Source organism: Ascaphus truei, chromosome 4, assembly GCF_040206685.1.
Source record: "Ascaphus truei isolate aAscTru1 chromosome 4, aAscTru1.hap1, whole genome shotgun sequence".
Classification (NCBI taxonomy): Eukaryota; Metazoa; Chordata; class Amphibia; order Anura; family Ascaphidae; genus Ascaphus; species Ascaphus truei.
Genome location: NC_134486.1, coordinates 420421689 through 420448421, shown reverse-complemented (window position 1 = coordinate 420448421; position 26733 = coordinate 420421689). Strand labels below are relative to the sequence as shown.

Below are 26733 nucleotides of genomic sequence, written 5' to 3'. Positions count from 1 at the left end.
ATGTACAGGTACAGTGCTGTGTACGGGGAGTAATGTGAGCGGGTGCGGGGGGTATGGAGATCTGGCATGTACGGGTACAGTGCTGTGTACAGGGAGTAATGTGAGCGGGTGCGGGGGTATGGAGATCTGGCATGTACGGGTACAGTGCTGTGTACGGGGAGTAATGTGAGCGGGTGCGGGGGGTATGGAGATCTGGCATGTACGGGTACAGCGCTGTGTACGGGGAGTAATGTGAGCGGGTGCGGGGGTATGGAGATCTGGCATGTACAGGTACAGTGCTGTGTACGGGGAGTAATGTGAGCGGGTGCGGGGGGTATGGAGATCTGGCATGTACAGGTACAGCGCTGTGTACAGGGAGTAATGTGAGCGGGTGCGGGGGTATGGAGATCTGGCATGTACGGGTACAGTTTTGTGTACGGGGAGTAATGTGAGCGGGTGCGGGGGGTATGGAGATCTGGCATGTACGGGTACAGTGCTGTGTACAGGGAGTAATGTGAGCGGGTGCGGGGGTATGGAGATCTGGCATGTACAGGTACAGTGCTGTGTACGGGGAGTAATGTGAGCGGGTGCGGGGGGTATGGAGATCTGGCATGTACGGGTACAGCGCTGTGTACGGGGAGTAATGTGAGCGGGTGCGGGGGGTATGGAGATCTGGCATGTACGGGTACAGCGCTGTGTACGGGGAGTAATGTGAGCGGGTGCGGGGGGTATGGAGATCTGGCATGTACGGGTACAGCGCTGTGTACGGGGAGTAATGTGAGCGGGTGCATGGAGATCTGGCATGTACGGGTACAGCGCTGTGTACGGGGAGTAATGTGAGCGGGTGCGGGGGGTTTGGAGATCTGGCATGTACGGGTACAGTGCTGTGTACGGGGAGTAATGTGAGCGGGTGCGGGGGGTATGGAGATCTGGCATGTACGGGTACAGCGCTGTGTACAGGGAGTAATGTGAGCGGGTGCGGGGGGTATGGATTTCTGGTATGTACGGGTACAGCGCTGTGTACAGGGAGTAATGTGAGCGGGTGCGGGGGGTATGGAGATCTGGCATGTACGGGTACAGTGCTGTGTACAGGGAGTAATGTGAGCGGGTGCGGGGGTATGGAGATCTGGCATGTACGGGTACAGTGCTGTGTACGGGGAGTAATGTGAGCGGGTGCGGGGGGTATGGAGATCTGGCATGTACGGGTACAGCGCTGTGTACGGGGAGTAATGTGAGCGGGTGCGGGGGGGTATGGAGATCTGGCATGTACGGGTACAGCGCTGTGTTCGGGGAGTAATGTGAGCGGGTGCGGGGGTATGGAGATCTGGCATGTACAGGTACAGCGCTGTGTACAGGGAGTAATGTGAGCGGGTGCGGGGGGTATGGAGATCTGGCATGTACGGGTACAGCGCTGTGTACAGGGAGTAATGTGAGCGGGTGCGGGGGGTATGGAGATCTGGCATGTACGGGTACAGCGCTGTGTACGGGGAGTAATGTGAGCGGGTGCGGGGGTATGGAGATCTGGCATGTACAGGTACAGCGCTGTGTACAGGGAGTAATGGGTGCGGGGGTATGGAGATCTGGCATGTACAGGTACAGCGCTGTGTACGGGGAGTAATGTGAGCGGGTGCGGGGGTATGGAGATCTGGCATGTACGGGTACAGTGCTGTGTACGGGGAGTAATGTGAGCGGGTGCGGGGGGGTATGGAGATCTGGCATGTACGGGTACAGCGCTGTGTACAGGGAGTAATGTGAGCGGGTGCGGGGGTATGGAGATCTGGCATGTACGGGTACAGTGCTGTGTACGGGGAGTAATGTGAGCGGGTGCGGGGGGTATGGAGATCTGGCATGTACGGGTACAGCGCTGTGTACAGGGAGTAATGTGAGCGGGTGCGGGGGTATGGAGATCTGGCATGTACAGGTACAGTGCTGTGTACAGGGAGTAATGTGAGCGGGTGCGGGGGGTATGGAGATCTGGCATGTACGGGTACAGCGCTGTGTACGGGGAGTAATGTGAGCGGGTGCGGGGGGTATGGAGATCTGGCATGTACGGGTACAGCGCTGTGTACGGGGAGTAATGTGAGCGGGTGCGGGGGGTATGGAGATCTGGCATGTACGGGTACAGTGCTGTGTACAGGGAGTAATGTGAGCGGGTGCGGGGGGTATGGAGATCTGGCATGTACAGGTACAGTGCTGTGTACGGGGAGTAATGTGAGCGGGTGCGGGGGTATGGAGATCTGGCATGTACGGGTACAGTGCTGTGTACAGGGAGTAATGTGAGCGGGTGAGGGGGTATGGAGATCTGGCATGTACGGGTACAGCTCTGTGTACAGGGAGTAATGTGAGCGGGTGCGGGGGTATGGAGATCTGGCATGTACGGGTACAGTGCTGTGTATGGGGAGTAATGTGAGCGGGTGCGGGGGGTATGGAGATCTGGTATGTACGGGTACAGTGCTGTGTACGGGGAGTAATGTGAGCGGGTGCGGGGGTATGGAGATCTGGCATGTACGGGTACAGCGCTGTGTACGGGGAGTAATGTGAGCGGGTGCGGGGGGTATGGAGATCTGGCATGTACGGGTACAGCGCTGTGTACAGGGAGTAATGTGAGCGGGTGCGGGGGTATGGAGATCTGGCATGTACGGGTACAGCGCTGTGTACAGGGAGTAATGTGAGCGGGTGCGGGGGGTATGGAGATCTGGCATGTACGGGTACAGCGCTGTGTACAGGGAGTAATGTGAGCGGGTGCGGGGGGTATGGAGATCTGGCATGTACGGGTACAGCGCTGTGTACGGGGAGTAATGTGAGCGGGTGCGGGGGGTATGGAGATCTGGCATGTACGGGTACAGTGCTGTGTACAGGGAGTAATGTGAGCGGGTGCGGGGGTATGGAGATCTGGCATGTATGGGTACAGCGCTGTGTACGGGGAGTAATGTGAGCGGGTGCCGGGGTATGGAGATCTGGCATGTACGGGTACAGTGCTGTGTACAGGGAGTAATGTGAGCGGGTGCGGGGGTATGGAGATCTGGCATGTACAGGTACAGCGCTGTGTACGGGGAGTAATGTGAGCGGGTGCGGGGGTATGGAGATCTGGCATGTACAGGTACAGTGCTGTGTACAGGGAGTAATGTGAGCGGGTGCGGGGGGTATGGAGATCTGGCATGTACGGGTACAGCGCTGTGTACGGGGAGTAATGTGAGCGGGTGCGGGGGGTATGGAGATCTGGCATGTACGGGGAGTAATGTGAGCGGGTGCGGGGGGTATGGAGATCTGGCATGTACGGGTACAGCGCTGTGTACGGGGAGTAATGTGAGCGGGTGCGGGGGTATGGAGATCTGGCATGTACGGGTACAGCGCTGTGTACGGGGAGTAATGTGAGCGGGTGCGGGGGGTATGGAGATCTGGCATGTACGGGTACAGGGCTGTGTACAGGGAGTAATGTGAGCGGGTGCGGGGGTATGGAGATCTGGCATGTACGGGTACAGCGCTGTGTACGGGGAGTAATGTGAGCGGGTGCGGGGGGTATGGAGATCTGGCATGTACGGGTACAGCGCTGTGTACAGGGAGTAATGTGAGCGGGTGCGGGGGGTATGGAGATCTGGCATGTACGGGTACAGGGCTGTGTACAGGGAGTAATGTGAGCGGGTGCGGGGGTATGGAGATCTGGCATGTACGGGTACAGCGCTGTGTACGGGGAGTAATGTGAGCGGGTGCGGGTGGTATGGAGATCTGGCATGTACGGGTACAGTGCTGTGTACAGGGAGTAATGTGAGCGGGTGCGGGGGGTATGGAGATCTGGCATGTACGGGTACAGCGCTGTGTACGGGGAGTAATGTGAGCGGGTGCGGGGGGTATGGAGATCTGGCATGTACGGGTACAGTGCTGTGTACGGGGAGTAATGTGAGCGGGTGCGGGGGGTATGGAGATCTGGCATGTACAGGTACAGCGCTGTATACGGGGAGTAATGTGAGCGGGTGCGGGGGTATGGAGATCTGGCATGTACGGGTACAGCGCTGTGTACAGGGAGTAATGTGAGCGGGTGCGGGGGGTATGGAGATCTGGCATGTACGGGTACAGCGCTGTGTACGGGGAGTAATGTGAGCGGGTGCGGGGGTATGGAGATCTGGCATGTACGGGTACAGCGCTGTGTACGGGGAGTAATGTGAGCGGGTGCGGGGGTATGGAGATCTGGCATGTACAGGTACAGTGCTGTGTACAGGGAGTAATGTGAGCGGGTGCGGGGGTATGGAGATCTGGCATGTACAGGTACAGTGCTGTGTACGGGGAGTAATGTGAGCGGGTGCGGGGGTATGGAGATCTGGCATGTACAGGTACAGTGCTGTGTACAGGGAGTAATGTGAGCGGGTGCGGGGGTATGGAGATCTGGCATGTACGGGTACAGTGCTGTGTACGGGGAGTAATGTGAGCGGGTGCGAGGGGTATGGAGATCTGGCATGTACGGGTACAGTGCTGTGTACAGGGAGTAATGTGAGCGGGTGCGGGGGGTATGGAGATCTGGCATGTACGGGTACAGCGCTGTGTACAGGGAGTAATGTGAGCGGGTGCGGGGGGTTTGGAGATCTGGCATGTACAGGTACAGCGCTGTGTACGGGGAGTAATGTGAGCGGGTGCGGGGGTATGGAGATCTGGCATGTACGGGTACAGCGCTGTGTACAGGGAGTAATGTGAGCGGGTGCGGGGGGTATGGAGATCTGGCATGTACGGGTACAGCGCTGTGTACGGGGAGTAATGTGAGCGGGTGCGGGGGGTATGGAGATCTGGCATGTACGGGTACAGCGCTGTGTACGGGGAGTAATGTGAGCGGGTGCGGGGGTATGGAGATCTGGCATGTACGGGTACAGTGCTGTGTACGGGGAGTAATGTGAGCGGGTGCGGGGGTATGGAGATCTGGCATGTACAGGTACAGTGCTGTGTACGGGGAGTAATGTGAGCGGGTGCGGGAGTATGGAGATCTGGCATGTACGGGTACAGCGCTGTGTACAGGGAGTAATGTGAGCGGGTGCGGGGGTATGGAGATCTGGCATGTACGGGTACAGCGCTGTGTACAGGGAGTAATGTGAGCGGGTGCGGGGGTATGGAGATCTGGCATGTACGGGTACAGCGCTGTGTACAGGGAGTAATGTGAGCGGGTGCGGGGGTATGGAGATCTGGCATGTACAGGTACAGTGCTGTGTACGGGGAGTAATGTGAGCGGGTGCGGGGGGTATGGAGATCTGGCATGTACGGGTACAGCGCTGTGTACGGGGAGTAATGTGAGCGGTTGCGGGGGGTATGGAGATCTGGCATGTACGGGTACAGTGCTGTGTACAGGGAGTAATGTGAGCGGGTGCGGGGGTATGGAGATCTGGCATGTACAGGTACAGTGCTGTGTACAGGGAGTAATGTGAGCGGGTGCGGGGGGTATGGAGATCTGGCATGTACGGGTACAGTGCTGTGTACAGGGAGTAATGTGAGCGGGTGCGGGGGTATGGAGATCTGGCATGTACGGGTACAGCGCTGTGTACAGGGAGTAATGTGAGCGGGTGCGGGGGTATGGAGATCTGGCATGTACGGGTACAGCGCTGTGTACAGGGAGTAATGTGAGCGGGTGCGGGGGTATGGAGATCTGGCATGTACGGGTACAGCGCTGTGTACAGGGAGTAATGTGAGCGGGTGCGGGGGTATGGAGATCTGGTATGTACGGGTACAGTGCTGTGTACAGGGAGTAATGTGAGCGGGTGCGGGGGTATGGAGATCTGGTATGTACGGGTACAGTGCTGTGTACAGGGAGTAATGTGAGCGGGTGCGGGGGGTATGGAGATCTGGCATGTACAGGTACAGCGCTGTGTACAGGGAGTAATGTGAGCGGGTGCGGGGGGTATGGAGATCTGGCATGTACGGGTACAGCGCTGTGTACGGGGAGTAATGTGAGCGGGTGCGGGGGTATGGAGATCTGGTATGTACGGGTACAGCGCTGTGTACAGGGAGTAATGTGAGCGGGTGCGGGGGTATGGAGATCTGGCATGTACGGGTACAGTGCTGTGTACAGGGAGTAATGTGAGCGGGTGCGGGGGTATGGAGATCTGGCATGTACGGGTACAGTGCTGTGTACGGGGAGTAATGTGAGCGGGTGCGGGGGGTATGGAGATCTGGCATGTACGGGTACAGCGCTGTGTACAGGGAGTAATGTGAGCGGGTGCATGGAGATCTGGCATGTACGGGTACAGCGCTGTGTACGGGGAGTAATGTGAGCGGGTGCGGGGGTATGGAGATCTGGCATGTACAGGTACAGCGCTGTGTACAGGGAGTAATGTGAGCGGGTGCGGGGGTATGGAGATCTGGCATGTACGGGTACAGCGCTGTGTACAGGGAGTAATGTGAGCGGGTGCGGGGGTATGGAGATCTGGTATGTACGGGTACAGCGCTGTGTACAGGGAGTAATGTGAGCGGGTGCGGGGGTATGGAGATCTGGCATGTACGGGTACAGTGCTGTGTACAGGGAGTAATGTGAGCGGGTGCGGGGGTATGGAGATCTGGCATGTACGGGTACAGTGCTGTGTACGGGGAGTAATGTGAGCGGGTGCGGGGGGTATGGAGATCTGGCATGTACGGGTACAGCGCTGTGTACAGGGAGTAATGTGAGCGGGTGCATGGAGATCTGGCATGTACGGGTACAGCGCTGTGTACGGGGAGTAATGTGAGCGGGTGCGGGGGTATGGAGATCTGGCATGTACAGGTACAGCGCTGTGTACAGGGAGTAATGTGAGCGGGTGCGGGGGGTATGGAGATCTGGCATGTACGGGTACAGTGCTGTGTACGGGGAGTAATGTGAGCGGGTGCGGGGGGTATGGAGATCTGGCATGTACGGGTACAGCGCTGTGTACAGGGAGTAATGTGAACGGGTGCGGGGGTATGGAGTTCTGGCATGTACGGGTACAGCGCTGTGTACAGGGAGTAATGTGAGCGGGTGCGGGGGTATGGAGATCTGGTATGTACGGGTACAGCGCTGTGTACAGGGAGTAATGTGAGCGGGTGCGGGGGTATGGAGATCTGGTATGTACGGGTACAGCGCTGTGTACAGGGAGTAATGTGAGCGGGTGCGGGGGTATGGAGATCTGGCATGTACGGGTACAGCGCTGTGTACAGGGAGTAATGTGAGCGGGTGCGGGGGTATGGAGATCTGGAATGTACAGGTACAGTGCTGTGTACAGGGAGTAATGTGAGCGGGTGCGGGGGGTATGGAGATCTGGCATGTACAGGTACAGTGCTGTGTACGGGGAGTAATGTGAGCGGGTGCGGGGGTATGGAGATCTGGCATGTACAGGTACAGCGCTGTGTACAGGGAGTAATGTGAGCGGGTGCGGGGGTATGGAGATCTGGCATGTACAGGTACAGCGCTGTGTACGGGGAGTAATGTGAGCGGGTGCGGGGGGTATGGAGATCTGGCATGTACGGGTACAGTGCTGTGTACAGGGAGTAATGTGAGTGGGTGCGGGGGGTATGGAGATCTGGCATGTACAGGTACAGCGCTGTGTACGGGGAGTAATGTGAGCGGGTGCGGGGGGGTATGGAGATCTGGCATGTACGGGTACAGTGCTGTGTACGGGGAGTAATGTGAGCGGGTGCGGGGGTATGGAGATCTGGCATGTACAGGTACAGCGCTGTGTACGGGGAGTAATGTGAGCGGGTGCGGGGGGTATGGAGATCTGGCATGTACGGGTACAGTGCTGTGTACGGGGAGTAATGTGAGCGGGTGCGGGGGGTATGGAGATCTGGCATGTACGGGTACAGTGCTGTGTACGGGGAGTAATGTGAGCGGGTGCGGGGGTATGGAGATCTGGCATGTACGGGTACAGCGCTGTGTACGGGGAGTAATGTGAGCGGGTGCGGGGGGTATGGAGATCTGGTATGTACGGGTACAGTGCTGTGTACAGGGAGTAATGTGAGCAGGTGCGGGGGGTATGGAGATCTGGCATGTACGGGTACAGTGCTGTGTACGGGGAGTAATGTGAGCGGGTGCGGGGGGTATGGAGATCTGGCATGTACGGGTACAGCGCTGTGTACGGGGAGTAATGTGAGCGGGTGCGGGGGGTATGGAGATCTGGCATGTACGGGTACAGCGCTGTGTACAGGGAGTAATGTGAGCGGGTGCGGGGGTATGGAGATCTGGCATGTACGGGTACAGCGCTGTGTACAGGGAGTAATGTGAGCGGGTGCGGGGGGTATGGAGATCTGGCATGTACGGGTACAGCGCTGTGTACAGGGAGTAACGTGAGCGGGTGCGGGGGTATGGAGATCTGGCATGTACGGGTACAGTGCTGTGTACGGGGAGTAATGTGAGCGGGTGCGGAGGGTATGGAGATCTGGCATGTACAGGTACAGTGCTGTGTACGGGGAGTAATGTGAGCGGGTGCGGGGGGTATGGAGATCTGGCATGTACGGGTACAGTGCTGTGTACGGGGAGTAATGTGAGCGGGTGCGGAGGGTATGGAGATCTGGCATGTACGGGTACAGTGCTGTGTACGGGGAGTAATGTGAGCGGGTGCGGGGGGTATGGAGATCTGGCATGTACAGGTACAGTGCTGTGTACAGGGAGTAATGTGAGCGGGTGCGGGGGGTATGGATATCTGGCATGTACGGGTACAGCGCTGTGTACGGGGAGTAATGTGAGCGGGTGCGGGGGGTATGGAGATCTGGCATGTACAGGTACAGCGCTGTGTACAGGGAGTAATGTGAGCGGGTGCGGGGGTATGGAGATCTGGCATGTACAGGTACAGTGCTATGTACAGGGAGTAATGTGAGCGGGTGCGGGGGTATGGAGATCTGGCATGTACGGGTACAGCGCTGTGTACAGGGAGTAATGTGAGCGGGTGCGGGGGGTATGGAGATCTGGCATGTACGGGTACAGTGCTGTGTACGGGGAGTAATGTGAGCGGGTGCGGGGGGTATGGAGATCTGGCATGTACGGGTACAGCTCTGTGTACGGGGAGTAATGTGAGCGGGTGCGGGGGGTATGGAGATCTGGCATGTACGGGTACAGCGCTGTGTACGGGGAGTAATGTGAGCGGGTGCGGGGGGTATGGAGATCTGGCATGTACGGGTACAGTGCTGTGTACGGGGAGTAATGTGAGCGGGTGCGGGGGGTATGGAGATCTGGCATGTACGGGTATAGCTCTGTGTACGGGGAGTAATGTGAGCGGGTGCGGGGGGTATGGAGATCTGGCATGTACGGGTACAGCGCTGTGTACAGGGAGTAATGTGAGCGGGTGCGGGGGGTATGGAGATCTGGCATGTACAGGTACAGCGCTGTGTACGGGGAGTAATGTGAGCGGGTGCGGGGGGGTATGGAGATCTGGCATGTACGGGTACAGCGCTGTGTTCGGGGAGTAATGTGAGCGGGTGCGGGGGGTATGGAGATCTGGCATGTACAGGTACAGCGCTGTGTACAGGGAGTAATGTGAGCGGGTGCGGGGGGTATGGAGATCTGGCATGTACGGGTACAGCGCTGTGTACGGGGAGTAATGTGAGCGGGTGCGGGGGTATGGAGATCTGGCATGTACGGGTACAGCGCTGTGTACAGGGAGTAATGTGAGCGGGTGCGGGGGTATGGAGATCTGGCATGTACGGGTACAGTTTTGTGTACGGGGAGTAATGTGAGCGGGTGCGGGGGGTATGGAGATCTGGCATGTACGGGTACAGTGCTGTGTACGGGGAGTAATGTGAGCGGGTGCGGGGGGTATGGAGATCTGGCATGTACGGGTACAGCGCTGTGTACGGGGAGTAATGTGAGCGGGTGCGGGGGGTATGGAGATCTGGCATGTACGGGTACAGCGCTGTGTACGGGGAGTAATGTGAGCGGGTGCGGGGGGTATGGAGATCTGGCATGTACGGGTACAGCGCTGTGTACGGGGAGTAATGTGAGCGGGTGCGGGGGGTATGGAGATCTGGCATGTACGGGTACAGCGCTGTGTACGGGGAGTAATGTGAGCGGGTGCGGGGGGTATGGAGATCTGGCATGTACAGGTACAGCGCTGTGTACGGGGAGTAATGTGAGCGGGTGCGGGGGGTATGGATTTCTGGTATGTACGGGTACAGCGCTGTGTACAGGGAGTAATGTGAGCGGGTGCGGGGGGTATGGAGATCTGGCATGTACGGGTACAGCGCTGTGTACGGGGAGTAATGTGAGCGGGTGCGGGGGTATGGAGATCTGGCATGTACGGGTACAGCGCTGTGTACAGGGAGTAATGTGAGCGGGTGCGGGGGGTATGGAGATCTGGCATGTACAGGTACAGTGCTATGTACAGGGAGTAATGTGAGCGGGTGAGGGGGGTATGGAGATCTGGCATGTACGGGTACAGGGCTGTGTACGGGGAGTAATGTGAGCGGGTGCGGGGGGTATGGAGATCTGGCATGTACGGGTACAGTGCTGTGTACGGGGAGTAATGTGAGCGGGTGCGGGGGGTATGGAGATCTGGCATGTACGGGTACAGCGCTGTGTACGGGGAGTAATGTGAGCGGGTGCGGGGGGTATGGAGATCTGGCATGTACGGGTACAGCGCTGTGTACGGGGAGTAATGTGAGCGGGTGCGGGGGTATGGAGATCTGGCATGTACGGGTACAGCGCTGTGTACAGGGAGTAATGTGAGCGGGTGCGGGGGGTATGGAGATCTGGCATGTACGGGTACAGCGCTGTGTACGGGGAGTAATGTGAGCGGGTGCGGGGGTATGGAGATCTGGCATGTACAGGTACAGCGCTGTGTACAGGGAGTAATGTGAGCGGGTGCGGGGGGTATGGAGATCTGGCATGTACGGGTACAGCGCTGTGTACAGGGAGTAATGTGAGCGGGTGCGGGGGGTATGGAGATCTGGCATGTACGGGTACAGCGCTGTGTACGGGGAGTAATGTGAGCGGGTGCGGGGGTATGGAGATCTGGCATGTACAGGTACAGCGCTGTGTACGGGGAGTAATGTGAGCGGGTGCGGGGGGTATGGAGATCTGGCATGTACGGGTACAGCGCTGTGTACGGGGAGTAATGTGAGCGGGTGCGGGGGGGTATGGAGATCTGGCATGTACGGGTACAGCGCTGTGTACAGGGAGTAATGTGAGCGGGTGCGGGGGTATGGAGATCTGGCATGTACGGGTACAGTGCTGTGTACTGGGAGTAATGTGAGCGGGTGCGGGGGGGGTATGGAGATCTGGCATGTACGGGTACAGTGCTGTGTATGGGGAGTAATGTGAGCGGGTGCGGGGGGTATGGAGATCTGGCATGTACGGGTACAGCGCTGTGTACGGGGAGTAATGTGAGCGGGTGCGGGGGGGTATGGAGATCTGGCATGTACGGGTACAGCGCTGTGTACAGGGAGTAATGTGAGCGGGTGCGGGGGTATGGAGATCTGGCATGTACGGGTACAGTGCTGTGTACGGGGAGTAATGTGAGCGGGTGCGGGGGGGGTATGGAGATCTGGCATGTACGGGTACAGTGCTGTGTACGGGGAGTAATGTGAGCGGGTGCGGGGGGTATGGAGATCTGGCATGTACGGGTACAGCGCTGTGTACGGGGAGTAATGTGAGCGGGTGCGGGGGGGTATGGAGATCTGGCATGTACGGGTACAGCGCTGTGTACAGGGAGTAATGTGAGCGGGTGCGGGGGTATGGAGATCTGGCATGTACGGGTACAGTGCTGTGTACGGGGAGTAATGTGAGCGGGTGCGGGGGGTATGGAGATCTGGCATGTACAGGTACAGCGATGTGTACGGGGAGTAATGTGAGCGGGTGCGGGGGTATGGAGATCTGGTATGTACGGGTACAGCGCTGTGTACAGGGAGTAATGTGAGCGGGTGCGGGGGTATGGAGATCTGGCATGTACGGGTACAGTGCTGTGTACGGGGAGTAATGTGAGCGGGTGCGGGGGGTATGGAGATCTGGCATGTACGGGTACAGCGCTGTGTACAGGGAGTAATGTGAGCGGGTGCGGGGGGTATGGAGATCTGGCATGTACGGGTACAGCGCTGTGTACGGGGAGTAATGTGAGCGGGTGCGGGGGGTATGGAGATCTGGCATGTACGGGTACAGCGCTGTGTACGGGGAGTAATGTGAGCGGGTGCGGGGGGTATGGAGATCTGGCATGTACGGGTACAGCGCTGTGTACGGGGAGTAATGTGAGCGGGTGCGGGGGGTATGGAGATCTGGCATGTACGGGTACAGCGCTGTGTACGGGGAGTAATGTGAGCGGGTGCGGGGGGGTATGGAGATCTGGCATGTACGGGTACAGCGCTGTGTACAGGGAGTAATGTGAGCGGGTGCGGGGGTATGGAGATCTGGCATGTACGGGTACAGTGCTGTGTACGGGGAGTAATGTGAGCGGGTGCGGGGGTATGGAGATCTGGCATGTACGGGTACAGCGCTGTGTACGGGGAGTAATGTGAGTGGGTGCGGGGGGTATGGAGATCTGGCATGTACGGGTACAGCGCTGTGTACAGGGAGTAATGTGAGCGGGTGCGGGGGGTATGGAGATCTGGCATGTACGGGTACAGCGCTGTGTACGGGGAGTAATGTGAGCGGGTGCGGGGGTATGGAGATCTGGCATGTACGGGTACAGCGCTGTGTACGGGGGGTAATGTGAGCGGGTGCGGGGGGTTTGGAGATCTGGCATGTACGGGTACAGTGCTGTGTACGGGGAGTAATGTGAGCGGGTGCGGGGGGGTATGGAGATCTGGCATGTACGGGTACAGCGCTGTGAACAGGGAGTAATGTGAGCGGGTGCGGGGGTATGGAGATCTGGCATGTACGGGTACAGTGCTGTGTACTGGGAGTAATGTGAGCGGGGTGCGGGGGGGTATGGAGATCTGGCATGTACGGGTACAGCGCTGTGTACAGGGAGTAATGTGAGCGGGTGCGGGGGTATGGAGATCTGGCATGTACGGGTACAGTGCTGTGTACGGGGAGTAATGTGAGCGGGTGCGGGGGTATGGAGATTTGGCATGTACGGGTACAGCGCTGTGTACGGGGAGTAATGTGAGCGGGTGCGGGGGGTATGGAGATCTGGCATGTACGGGTACAGCGCTGTGTACAGGGAGTAATGTGAGCGGGTTCGGGGGGTATGGAGATCTGGCATGTACAGGTACAGTGCTGTGTACGGGGAGTAATGTGAGCGGGTGCGGGGGGTATGGAGATCTGGCATGTACGGGTACAGCGCTGTGTACAGGGAGTAATGTGAGCGGGTGCGGGGGTATGGAGATCTGGCATGTACGGGTACAGCGCTGTGTACAGGGAGTAATGTGAGCGGGTGCGGGGGGTATGGAGATCTGGCATGTACAGGTACAGCGCTGTGTACGGGGAGTAATGTGAGCGGGTGCGGGGGGTATGGAGATCTGGCATGTACGGGTACAGTGCTGTGTACAGGGAGTAATGTGAGCGGGTGCGGGGGTATGGAGATCTGGCATGTACGGGTACAGCGCTGTGTACGGGGAGTAATGTGAGCGGGTGCGGGGGGGTATGGAGATCTGGCATGTACAGGTACAGCGCTGTGTACGGGGAGTAATGTGAGCGGGTGCGGGGGGTATGGAGATCTGGCATGTACGGGTACAGTGCTGTGTACAGGGAGTAATGTGAGCGGGTGCGGGGGTATGGAGATCTGGCATGTACGGGTACAGCGCTGTGTACAGGGAGTAATGTGAGCGGGTGCGGGGGTATGGAGATCTGGCATGTACGGGTACAGTGCTGTGTACGGGGAGTAATGTGAGCGGGTGCGGGGGGTATGGAGATCTGGCATGTACGGGTACAGCGCTGTGTACAGGGAGTAATGTGAGCGGGTGCGGGGGTATGGAGATCTGGCATGTACGGGTACAGCGCTGTGTACAGGGAGTAATGTGAGCGGGTGCGGGGGGTTTGGAGATCTGGCATGTACGGGTACAGTGCTGTGTACGGGGAGTAATGTGAGCGGGTGCGGGGGGTATGGAGATCTGGCATGTACGGGTACAGCGCTGTGTACAGGGAGTAATGTGAGCGGGTGCGGGGGGTTTGGAGATCTGGCATGTACAGGTACAGCGCTGTGTACGGGGAGTAATGTGAGCGGGTGCGGGGGTATGGAGATCTGGCATGTACAAGTACAGCGCTGTGTACGGGGAGTAATGTGAGCGGGTGCGGGGGGTATGGAGATCTGGCATGTACGGGTACAGCGCTGTGTACGGGGAGTAATGTGAGCGGGTGCGGGGGGTATGGAGATCTGGCATGTACGGGTACAGTGCTGTGTACAGGGAGTAATGTGAGCGGGTGCGGGGGTATGGAGATCTGGCATGTACGGGTACAGCGCTGTGTACAGGGAGTAATGTGAGCGGGTGCGGGGGTATGGAGATCTGGCATGTACGGGTACAGCGCTGTGTACGGGGAGTAATGTGAGCGGGTGCGGGGGTTTGGAGATCTGGCATGTACGGGTACAGCGCTGTGTACGGGGAGTAATGTGAGCGGGTGCGGGGGGTATGGAGATCTGGCATGTACGGGTACAGCGCTGTGTACAGGGAGTAATGTGAGCGGGTGCGGGGGTATGGAGATCTGGCATGTACGGGTACAGCGCTGTGTACGGGGAGTAATGTGAGCGGGTGCGGGGGTATGGAGATCTGGCATGTACGGGTACAGCGCTGTGTACAGGGAGTAATGTGAGCGGGTGCGGGGGTATGGAGATCTGGCATGTACGGGTACAGCGCTGTGTACGGGGAGTAATGTGAGCGGGTGCGGGGGGTATGGAGATCTGGCATGTACGGGTACAGCGCTGTGTACAGGGAGTAATGTGAGCGGGTGCGGGGGTATGGAGATCTGGCATGTACGGGTACAGCACTGTGTACAGGGAGTAATGTGAGCGGGTGCGGGGGTATGGAGATCTGGCATGTACGGGTACAGCGCTGTGTACAGGGAGTAATGTGAGCGGGTGCGGGGGTATGGAGATCTGGCATGTACGGGTACAGTGCTGTGTACGGGGAGTAATGTGAGCGGGTGCGGGGGGTATGGAGATCTGGCATGTACGGGTACAGTGCTGTGTACAGGGAGTAATGTGAGCGGGTGCGGGGGGTATGGAGATCTGGCATGTACGGGTACAGCGCTGTGTACGGGGAGTAATGTGAGCGGGTGCGGGGGGTATGGAGATCTGGCATGTACAGGTACAGTGCTGTGTACAGGGAGTAATGTGAGCGGGTGCGGGGGTATGGAGATCTGGCATGTACAGGTACAGCGCTGTGTACGGGGAGTAATGTGAGCGGGTGCGGGGGTATGGAGATCTGGCATGTACGGGTACAGCGCTGTGTACAGGGAGTAATGTGAGCGGGTGCGGGGGGTTTGGAGATCTGGCATGTACGGGTACAGCGCTGTGTACAGGGAGTAATGTGAGCGGGTGCGGGGGGTTTGGAGATCTGGCATGTACGGGTACAGCGCCGTGTACGGGGAGTAATGTGAGCGGGTGCGGGGGTATGGAGATCTGGCATGTACAGGTACAGCGCTGTGTACAGGGAGTAATGTGAGCGGGTGCTGGGGGTATGGAGATCTGGCATGTACGGGTACAGCGCTGTGTACAGGGAGTAATGTGAGCGGGTGTTGGGGTATGGAGATCTGGCATGTACAGGTACAGCGCTGTGTACAGGGAGTAATGTGAGCGGGTGCGGGGGTATGGAGATCTGGCATGTACGGGTACAGCGCTGTGTACAGGGAGTAATGTGAGCGGGTGCGGGGGTATGGAGATCTGGCATGTACGGGTACAGCGCTGTATACAGGGAGTAATGTGAGCGGGTGCGGGGGGTATGGAGATCTGGCATGTACGGGTACAGCGCTGTGTACGGGGAGTAATGTGAGCGGGTGCGGGGGGTATGGAGATCTGGCATGTACAGGTACAGTGCTGTGTACAGGGAGTAATGTGAGCGGGTGCGGGGGTATGGAGATCTGGCATGTACGGGTACAGCGCTGTGTACGGGGAGTAATGTGAGCGGGTGCGGGGGGTATGGAGATCTGGCATGTACGGGTACAGCGCTGTGTACGGGGAGTAATGTGAGCGGGTGCGGGGGTATGGAGATCTGGCATGTACGGGTACAGCGCTGTGTACGGGGAGTAATGTGAGCGGGTGCGGGGGGTATGGAGATCTGGCATGTACGGGTACAGCGCTGTGTACGGGGAGTAATGTGAGCGGGTGCGGGGGGTATGGAGATCTGGCATGTACGGGTACAGCGCTGTATACAGGGAGTAATGTGAGCGGGTGCGGGGGGTATGGAGATCTGGCATGTACGGGTACAGTGCTGTGTACAGGGAGTAATGTGAGCGGGTGCGGGGGGTATGGAGATCTGGCATGTACGGGTACAGTGCTGTGTACGGGGAGTAATGTGAGCGGGTGCGGGGGGTATGGAGATCTGGCATGTACGGGTACAGCGCTGTGTACGGGGAGTAATGTGAGCGGGTGCGGGGGTATGGAGATCTGGCATGTACGGGTACAGCGCTGTGTACAGGGAGTAATGTGAGCGGGTGCGGGGGGTATGGAGATCTGGCATGTACGGGTACAGCGCTGTGTACGGGGAGTAATGTGAGCGGGTGCGGGGGTATGGAGATCTGGCATGTACGGGTACAGCGCTGTGTACAGGGAGTAATGTGAGCGGGTGCGGGGGGTATGGAGATCTGGCATGTACGGGTACAGCGCTGTATACAGGGAGTAATGTGAGCGGGTGCGGGGGGTATGGAGATCTGGCATGTACGGGTACAGTGCTGTGTACAGGGAGTAATGTGAGCGGGTGCGGGGGGTATGGAGATCTGGCATGTACGGGTACAGTGCTGTGTACAGGGAGTAATGTGAGCGGGTGCGGGGGGTATGGAGATCTGGCATGTACGGGTACAGCGCTGTGTTCGGGGAGTAATGTGAGCGGGTGCGGGGGTATGGAGATCTGGCATGTACGGGTACAGCGCTGTGTACGGGGAGTAATGTGAGCGGGTGCGGGGGGTATGGAGATCTGGCATGTACGGGTACAGCGCTGTGTACGGGGAGTAATGTGAGCGGGTGCGGGGGTATGGAGATCTGGCATGTACGGGTACAGCGCTGTGTACAGGGAGTAATGTGAGCGGGTGCGGGGGGTATGGAGATCTGGCATGTACGGGTACAGCGCTGTGTACGGGGAGTAATGTGAGCGGGTGCGGGGGGGTATGGAGATCTGGCATGTACAGGTACAGCGCTGTGTACAGGGAGTAATGTGAGCGGGTGCGGGGGTATGGAGATCTGGCATGTACGGGTACAGCGCTGTGTACGGGGAGTAATGTGAGCGGGTGCGGGGGTATGGAGATCTGGCATGTACGGGTACAGCGCTGTGTACGGGGAGTAATGTGAGCGGGTGCGGGGGTATGGAGATCTGGCATGTACGGGTACAGCGCTGTGTACGGGGAGTAATGTGAGCGGGTGCGGGGGTATGGAGATCTGGCATGTACGGGTACAGTGCTGTGTACGGGGAGTAATGTGAGCGGGTGCGGGGGGTATGGAGATCTGGCATGTACGGGTACAGTGCTGTGTACAGGGAGTAATGTGAGCGGGTGCGGGGGGTATGGAGATCTGGCATGTACGGGTACAGCGCTGTGTACGGGGAGTAATGTGAGCGGGTGCGGGGGGTATGGAGATCTGGCATGTACGGGTACAGTGCTGTGTACAGGGAGTAATGTGAGCGGGTGCGGGGGTATGGAGATCTGGCATGTACGGGTACAGTGCTGTGTACAGGGAGTAATGTGAGCGGGGGCGGGGGTATGGAGATCTGGCATGTACGGGTACAGTGCTGTGTACAGGGAGTAATGTGAGCGGGTGCGGGGGTAGGGAGATCTGGCATGTACGGGTACAGCGCTGTGTACAGGGAGTAATGTGAGCGGGTGCGGGGGTATGGAGATCTGGCATGTACGGGTACAGTTTTGTGTACGGGGAGTAATGTGAGCGGGTGCGGGGGGTATGGAGATCTGGCATGTACGGGTACAGCGCTGTGTACGGGGAGTAATGTGAGCGGGTGCGGGGGGTATGGAGATCTGGCATGTACGGGTACAGCGCTGTGTACGGGGAGTAATGTGAGCGGGTGCGGGGGTATGGAGATCTGGCATGTACGGGTACAGCGCTGTGTACGGGGAGTAAAGTGAGCGGGTGCGGGGGTATGGAGATCTGGCATTTACGGGTACAGCGCTGTGTACGGGGAGTAATGTGAGCGGGTGCGGGGGGTATGGAGATCTGGCATGTACGGGTACAGCGCTGTGTACGGGGAGTAATGTGAGCGGGTGCGGGGGGTATGGAGATCTGGCATGTACAGGTACAGCACTGTGTACGGGGAGTAATGTGAGCGGGTGCGGGGGTATGGAGATCTGGCATGTACAGGTACAGTGCTGTGTACGGGGAGTAATGTGAGCGGGTGCGGGGGGTATGGAGATCTGGCATGTACGGGTACAGCGCTGTGTACGGGGAGTAATGTGAGCGAGTGCGGGGGGTATGGAGATCTGGCATGTACGGGTACAGCGCTGTGTACAGGGAGTAATGTGAGCGGGTGCGGGGGGTATGGAGATCTGGCATGTACGGGTACAGCGCTGTGTACAGGGAGTAATGTGAGCGGGTGCGGGGGTATGGAGATCTGGCATGTACGGGTACAGCGCTGTATACAGGGAGTAATGTGAGCGGGTGCGGGGGTATGGAGATCTGGCATGTACGGGTACAGTGCTGTGTACGGGGAGTAATGTGAGCGGGTGCGGGGGGTATGGAGATCTGGCATGTACGGGTACAGCGCTGTGTACGGGGAGTAATGTGAGCGGGTGCGGGGGTATGGAGATCTGGCATGTACGGGTACAGCGCTGTGTACGGGGAGTAATGTGAGCGGGTGCGGGGGTATGGAGATCTGGCATGTACAGGTACAGTGCTGTGTACGGGGAGTAATGTGAGCGGGTGCGGGGGTATGGAGATCTGGTATGTACGGGTACAGCGCTGTGTACAGGGAGTAATGTGAGCGGGTGCGGGGGGTATGGAGATCTGGCATGTACGGGTACAGCGCTGTGTACAGGGAGTAATGTGAGCGGGTGCGGGGGTATGGAGATCTGGCATGTACGGGTACAGCGCTGTGTACAGGGAGTAATGTGAGCGGGTGCGGGGGTATGGAGATCTGGCATGTACGGGTACAGTGCTGTGTACGGGGAGTAATGTGAGCGGGTGCGGGGGGTATGGAGATCTGGCATGTACGGGTACAGCGCTGTGTACGGGGAGTAATGTGAGCAGGTGCGGGGGGTATGGAGATCTGGCATGTACAGGTACAGTGCTGTGTACAGGGAGTAATGTGAGCGGGTGCGGGGGGTATGGAGATCTGGCATGTACGGGTACAGTGCTGTGTACAGGGAGTAATGTGAGCGGGTGCGGGGGTATGGAGATCTGGTATGTACAGGTACAGCGCTGTGTACGGGGAGTAATGTGAGCGGGTGCGGGGGTATGGAGATCTGGCATGTACGGGTACAGTGCTGTGTACAGGGAGTAATGTGAGCGGGTGCGGGGGGTATGGAGATCTGGCATGTACGGGTACAGTGCTGTGTACGGGGAGTAATGTGAGCGGGTGCGGGGGGTATGGAGATCTGGCATGTACGGGTACAGCGCTGTGTACGGGGAGTAATGTGAGCGGGTGCGGGGGTATGGAGATCTGGCATGTACAGGTACAGCGCTGTGTACGGGGAGTAATGTGAGTGGGTGCGGGGGTATGGAGATCTGGCATGTACGGGTACAGTGCTGTGTACAGGGAGTAATGTGAGCGGGTGCGGGGGTATGGAGATCTGGCATGTACGGGTACAGCGCTGTGTACGGGGAGTAATGTGAGCGGGTGCGGGGGTATGGAGATCTGGCATGTACGGGTACAGCGCTGTGTACGGGGAGTAATGTGAGCGGGTGCGGGGGTATGGAGATCTGGCATGTACGGGTACAGTGCTGTGTACAGGGAGTAATGTGAGCGGGTGCGGGGGTATGGAGATCTGGCATGTACAGGTACAGCGCTGTGTACAGGGAGTAATGTGAGCGGGTGCGGGGGTATGGAGATCTGGTATGTACGGGTACAGCGCTGTGTACAGGGAGTAATGTGAGCGGGTGCGGGGGGTATGGAGATCTGGCATGTACAGGTACAGTGCTGTGTACAGGGAGTAATGTGAGCGGGTGCGGGGGTATGGAGATCTGGCATGTACGGGTACAGCGCTGTGTACAGGGAGTAATGTGAGCGGGTGCGGGGGTATGGAGATCTGGCATGTACAGGTACAGTGCTGTGTACAGGGAGTAATGTGAGCGGGTGCGGGGGTATGGAGATCTGGCATGTACGGGTACAGTGCTGTGTACGGGGAGTAATGTGAGCGGGTGCGGGAGTATGGAGATCTGGTATGTACGGGTACAGCGCTGTGTACAGGGAGTAATGTGAGTGGGTGCGGGGGTATGGAGATCTGGCATGTACGGGTACAGCGCTGTGTACGGGGAGTAATGTGAGCGGGTGCGGGGGGTATGGAGATCTGGCATGTACGGGTACAGCGCTGTGTACAGGGAGTAATGTGAGCGGGTGCGGGGGTATGGAGATCTGGCATGTACAGGTACAGCGCTGTGTACAGGGAGTAATGTGAGCGGGTGCGGGGGTATGGAGATCTGGCATGTACGGGTACAGCGCTGTGTACGGGGAGTAATGTGAGCGGGTGCGGGGGGTATGGAGATCTGGCATGTACGGGTACAGCGCTGTGTACAGGGAGTAATGTGAGCGGGTGCGGGGGGTATGGAGATCTGGCATGTACGGGTACAGCGCTGTGTACGGGGAGTAATGTGAGCGGGTGCGGGGGGTATGGAGATCTGGCATGTACAGGTACAGCGCTGTGTACGGGGAGTAATGTGAGCGGGTGCGGGGGGTATGGAGATCTGGCATGTACGGGTACAGCGCTGTGTACGGGGAGTAATGTGAGCGGGTGCGGGGGTATGGAGATCTGGCATGTACGGGTACAGCGCTGTGTACAGGGAGTAATGTGAGCGGGTGCGGGGGTATGGAGATCTGGCATGTACGGGTACAGTGCTGTGTACGGGGAGTAATGTGAGCGGGTGCGGGGGGTATGGAGATCTGGCATGTACGGGTACAGTGCTGTGTACAGGGAGTAATGTGAGCGGGTGCGGGGGGTATGGAGATCTGGCATGTACAGGTACAGTGCTGTGTACGGGGAGTAATGTGAGCGGGTGCGGGGGGTATGGAGATCTGGCATGTACAGGTACAGTGCTGTGTACAGGGAGTAATGTGAGCGGGTGCGGGGGGTATGGAGATCTGGCATGTACAGGTACAGCGCTGTGTACAGGGAGTAATGTGAGCGGGTGCGGGGGTATGGAGATCTGGCATGTACGGGTACAGCGCTGTGTACGGGGAGTAATGTGAGCGGGTGCGGGGGTATGGAGATCTGGCATGTACGGGTACAGCGCTGTGTACGGGGAGTAATGTGAGCGGGTGCGGGGGTATGGAGATCTGGCATGTACAGGTACAGCGCTGTGTACAGGGAGTAATGTGAGCGGGTGCGGGGGGTATGGAGATCTGGCATGTACGGGTACAGCGCTGTGTACGGGGAGTAATGTGAGCGGGTGCGGGGGGTATGGAGATCTGGCATGTACAGGTACAGCGCTGTGTACAGGGAGTAATGTGAGCGGGTGCGGGGGGTATGGAGATCTGGCATGTACGGGTACAGCGCTGTGTACGGGGAGTAATGTGAGCGGGTGCGGGGGGTATGGAGATCTGGCATGTACGGGTACAGCGCTGTGTACGGGGAGTAATGTGAGCGGGTGCGGGGGGTATGGAGATCTGGCATGTACAGGTACAGCGCTGTGTACAGGGAGTAATGTGAGCGGGTGGGGGGGGTATGGAGATCTGGCATGTACAGGTACAGCGCTGTGTACAGGGAGTAATGTGAGCGGATGCGGGGGTATGGAGATCTGGCATGTACGGGTACAGCGCTGTGTACAGGGAGTAATGTGAGCGGGTGCGGGGGTATGGAGATCTGGCATGTACTGGTACAGCGCTGTGTACAGGGAGTAATGTGAGCGGGTGCGGGGGGTATGGAGATCTGGCATGTACAGGTACAGCGCTGTGTACGGGGAGTAATGTGAGCGGGTGCGGGGGTATGGAGATCTGGCATGTACGGGTACAGCGCTGTGTACAGGGAGTAATGTGAGCGGGTGCGGGGGTATGGAGATCTGGCATGTACGGGTACAGCGCTGTGTACGGGGAGTAATGTGAGCGGGTGCGGGGGGTATGGAGATCTGGCATGTACAGGTACAGCGCTGTGTACAGGGAGTAATGTGAGCGGGTGCGGGGGGTATGGAGATCTGGCATGTACGGGTACAGCGCTGTGTACGGGGAGTAATGTGAGCGGGTGCGGGGGTATGGAGATCTGGCATGTACAGGTACAGTGCTGTGTACGGGGAGTAATGTGAGCGGGTGCGGGGGTATGGAGATCTGGCATGTACGGGTACAGTGCTGTGTACGGGGAGTAATGTGAGCGGGTGCGGGGGGTATGGAGATCTGGCATGTACGGGTACAGCGCTGTGTACAGGGAGTAATGTGAGCGGGTGCGGGGGGTATGGAGATCTGGCATATTGGCACCCCTCCGTCTCCCATAATCTCTGCCCGTATCACATGTGCTCTGGGACAGATATAGCACGAGGCGGTGCTGGCTATTTATACGTAAGATGACATATAAATAGTAGCAGCGGCAGCCGAAGTTTAGTGCTGAGATGTGTGGCGTGGGATAGAAAGTGTCCAGCTTTCCAGCGCAGCACATCCAGGATTGAGGGTCCGTAGGTGTTCTGCATTTCTTCTGCAGGTGTTCTGCATTTCTTCTGTAGGTGTTCTGCATTTCTTCTGTAGGTGTTCTGCATTTCTTCTGCAGGTGTTCTGCATTTCTTCTGTAGGTGTTCTGCATTTCTTCTGTAGGTGTTCTGCATTTCTTCTGTAGGTGTTCTGCATTTCTTCTGCAGGTGTTCTGCATTTCTTCTGCAGGTGTTCTGCATTTCTTCTGCAGGTGTTCTGCATTTCTTCTGTAGGTGTTCTGCATTTGTTCTGTAGGTGTTCTGCAGGTGTTCTGCAGGTGTTCTGCATTTCTTCTGTAGGTGTTCTGCATTTGTTCTGCAGGTGTTCTGCATTTGTTCTGCAGGTGTTCTGCAGGTGTTCTGTTGTCCCCTTGTTTCCCTCCTGTTGCCCCCTTGTTTCCCTCCTGTTGCCCCCTTGTTTCCCTCCTGTTGTCCCCTTGTTTCCCTCCTGTTGTCCCCTTGTTTCCCTCCTGTTGTCCCCTTGTTTCCCTCCTGTTGTCCCCTTGTTTCCCTCCTGTTGTCCCCTTGTTTCCCTCCTGTTGTCCCCTTGTTTCCCTCCTGTTGTCCCCTTGTTTCCCTCCTGTTGTCCCCTTGTTTCCCTCCTGTTGTCCCCTTGTTTCCCTCCTGTTGTCCCCTTGTTTCCCTCCTGTTGTCCCCTTGTTTCACTCCTGTTGTCCCCTTGTTTCACTCCTGTTGTCCCCTTGTTTCACTCCTGTTGTCCCCTTGTTTCACTCCTGTTGTCCCCTTGTTTCCCTCCTGTTGTCCCCTTGTTTCACTCCTGTTGAACTCCCTGTTAAACTCCACTCTGCCACTTAGAACTGCGCCACTTAGAACTGCGCCACTTAGAACTGCGCCACTTTGAAGCTTGGGCTGCATTGTCTGCCCTTAAAAAAGCCTAATAAGTCACCTGACAGAATTTAATTCAGCCCATCCATCTTAATTAGCACACGTGGGGCAAATTAACACAGATGTTTTTTTCAACATGGTCTTGTCATGCCTAAGGAGGACTGACCCCTTAACCCTGTCACTGCCATTAGTACACTTTGCCCCTAGAAGAGACTGGCCCCTTAACCCTGTCACTGCCATTAGTACATTTTGCCGCTAGGAGGACTGACCCCTTAACCATGTCACTGCCATTAGTACACTTTGCCCCTAGAAGAGACTGGCCCCTTAACCCTGTCACTGCCATTAGTACATTTTGCCGCTAGGAGGACTGACCCCTTAACCATGTCACTGCCATTAGTACACTTTGCCCCTAGGAGGGACTAACCCCTTAACCCTGTCACTGCCATTAGTACACTTTGCTCCTAGGAGGGACTGACCCCTTAACCCTGTCACTGCCATTAGTACACTTTGCCCCTAGGGGGGACTAACCCCTTAACCCTGTCACTGCCATTAGTACACTGTGCCCCTAGGAGGGACTGACCCCTTAACCCTGTCACTGCCATTAGTACACTTTGCCGCTAGGAGGGACTAACCCCTTAACCCTGTCACTGCCATTAGTACACTTTGCCCCTAGAAGAGACTGGCCCCTTAACCCTGTCACTGCCATTAGTACATTTTGCCGCTAGGAGGACTGGCCCCTTAACCCTGTCACTGCCATTAGTACATTTTGCCGCTAGGAGGGACTGACCCCTTAACCCTGTCACTGCCATTAGTACACTTTGCCGCTAGGAGGGGCTGACCCCTTAACTCTGTCACTGCCATTAGTACACTTTGCCGCTAGGAGGGGCTGACCCCTTAACCCTGTCACTGCTGTAGTGGTGCTGGGACATGCTGCCCCTTTAAGGCGCTTCCTGTGGGCAGGAGGGGCGTGTCCGGGTCTCCGCGCGCTTTTCAGGATCTCCCGGTTAGATACAGCGCTGTGTGGCAGCGCGGCCGTGTCTGCGCAGGACCCAGCAGGAAGAGCAGTGACTGATTATGCATCACGTGTGCAACCCTCTGGTACCAAAGGGGTTAACTGAAGGCTGCTGAGTAAGTGCCACTTGCGTTTAACCCCTTCAGTGCCCAGACCCTTCTTGGCACCGCAGGAGTTAACGCAACTCTGTGCCCCAATACCCTGGGGTCAATTCAGCTGCTGCTCATCACATGTAACTTAACCCCGTCACTGCCAGAGGGGCCAGCAAAGCAGAGAGATAACATGTGCAGAGCGAGGGAATCACACGCGCAGAGCGAGGGAATCACGCGCGCGGAGCGAGGGAATAACACACAGAGCGAGGGAATCACACGCGCGGAGCGAGGGAATAACACGCGCAGAGCGAGGGAATAACACGCGCGGAGCGAGGGAATAACACGCGCGGAGCGAGGGAATAACACGCGCGGAGCGAGGGAATAACACGCGCGGAGCGAGGGAATCGCACGCGCGGAGCGAGGGAATCGCACGCGCGGAGCGAGGGAATCGCACGCGCGGAGCGAGGGAATCGCACGCGCGGAGCGAGGGAATCGCACGCGCGGAGCGAGGGAATCGCACGCGCGGAGCGAGGGAATCGCACGCGCGGAGCGAGGGAATCGCACGCGCGGAGCGAGGGAATCACACGCGCGGAGCGAGGGAATCACACGCGCGGAGCGAGGGAATCACACGCGCGGAGCGAGGGAATCACACGCGCGGAGCGAGGGAATCACACGCGCGGAGCGAGGGAATCACACGCGCAGAGCGAGGGAATCACACGCGCAGAGCGAGGGAATCACACGCGCAGAGCGAGGGAATCACACGCGCAGAGCGAGGGAATCACACGCGCAGAGCGAGGGAATCACACGCGCAGAGCGAGGGAATCACACGCGCAGAGCGAGGGAATCACACGCGCAGAGCGAGGGAATCACACGCGCAGAGCGAGGGAATCACACGCGCAGAGCGAGGGAATCACACGCGCAGAGCGAGGGAATCACACGCGCAGAGCGAGGGAATCACACGCGCAGAGCGAGGGAATCACACGCGCAGAGCGAGGGAATCACACGCGCAGAGCGAGGGAATCACACGCGCAGAGCGAGGGAATCACACGCGCAGAGCGAGGGAATCACACGCGCAGAGCGAGGGAATCACACGCGCAGAGCGAGGGAATCACACGCGCAGAGCGAGGGAATCACACGCGCAGAGCGAGGGAATCACACGCGCAGAGCGAGGGAATCACACGCGCAGAGCGAGGGAATCACACGCGCAGAGCGAGGGAATCACACGCGCAGAGCGAGGGAATCACACGCGCAGAGCGAGGGAATCACACGCGCAGAGCGAGGGAATCACACGCGCAGAGCGAGGGAATCACACGCGCAGAGCGAGGGAATCACACGCGCAGAGCGAGGGAATCACACGCGCAGAGCGAGGGAATCACACGCGCAGAGCGAGGGAATCACACGCGCAGAGCGAGGGAATCACACGCGCAGAGCGAGGGAATCACACGCGCAGAGCGAGGGAATCACACGCGCAGAGCGAGGGAATCACACGCGCAGAGCGAGGGAATCACACGCGCAGAGCGAGGGAATCACACGCGCAGAGCGAGGGAATCACACGCGCAGAGCGAGGGAATCACACGCGCAGAGCGAGGGAATCACACGCGCAGAGCGAGGGAATCACACGCGCAGAGCGAGGGAATCACACGCGCAGAGCGAGGGAATCACACGCGCAGAGCGAGGGAATCACACGCGCAGAGCGAGGGAATCACACGCGCAGAGCGAGGGAATCACACGCGCAGAGCGAGGGAATCACACGCGCAGAGCGAGGGAATCACACGCGCAGAGCGAGGGAATCACACGCGCAGAGCGAGGGAATCACACGCGCAGAGCGATCACACGCGCAGAGCGATCACACGCGCAGAGCGATCACACGCGCAGAGCGATCACACGCGCAGAGCGATCACACGCGCAGAGCGATCACACGCGCAGAGCGATCACACGCGCAGAGCGATCACACGCGCAGAGCGATCACACGCGCAGA

At 58.3% G+C, this 26733-nt stretch overlaps 1 protein-coding gene across 3 annotated transcripts in view; it reads left to right on the top strand.

Annotated features, from left to right (window-relative positions):
* SLC29A1 (solute carrier family 29 member 1 (Augustine blood group)) overlaps positions 1-26733 on the top strand; it is a 187861-nt gene that overhangs the window by 77044 nt on the left and 84084 nt on the right. Inside the window, exon 1 of one of the 3 annotated variants that reach the window (XM_075598827.1) lies at positions 22700-22789. The exons of 1 other annotated variant lie outside the window; for it this stretch is intronic. The gene's annotated coding sequence lies outside the window, so the exon portion shown is untranslated. Of the gene's footprint in view, positions 1-22699; positions 22790-24677; positions 24780-26733 lie in introns of those variants that run through there. One more of the 3 variants, XM_075598829.1, reaches the window with a different exon arrangement.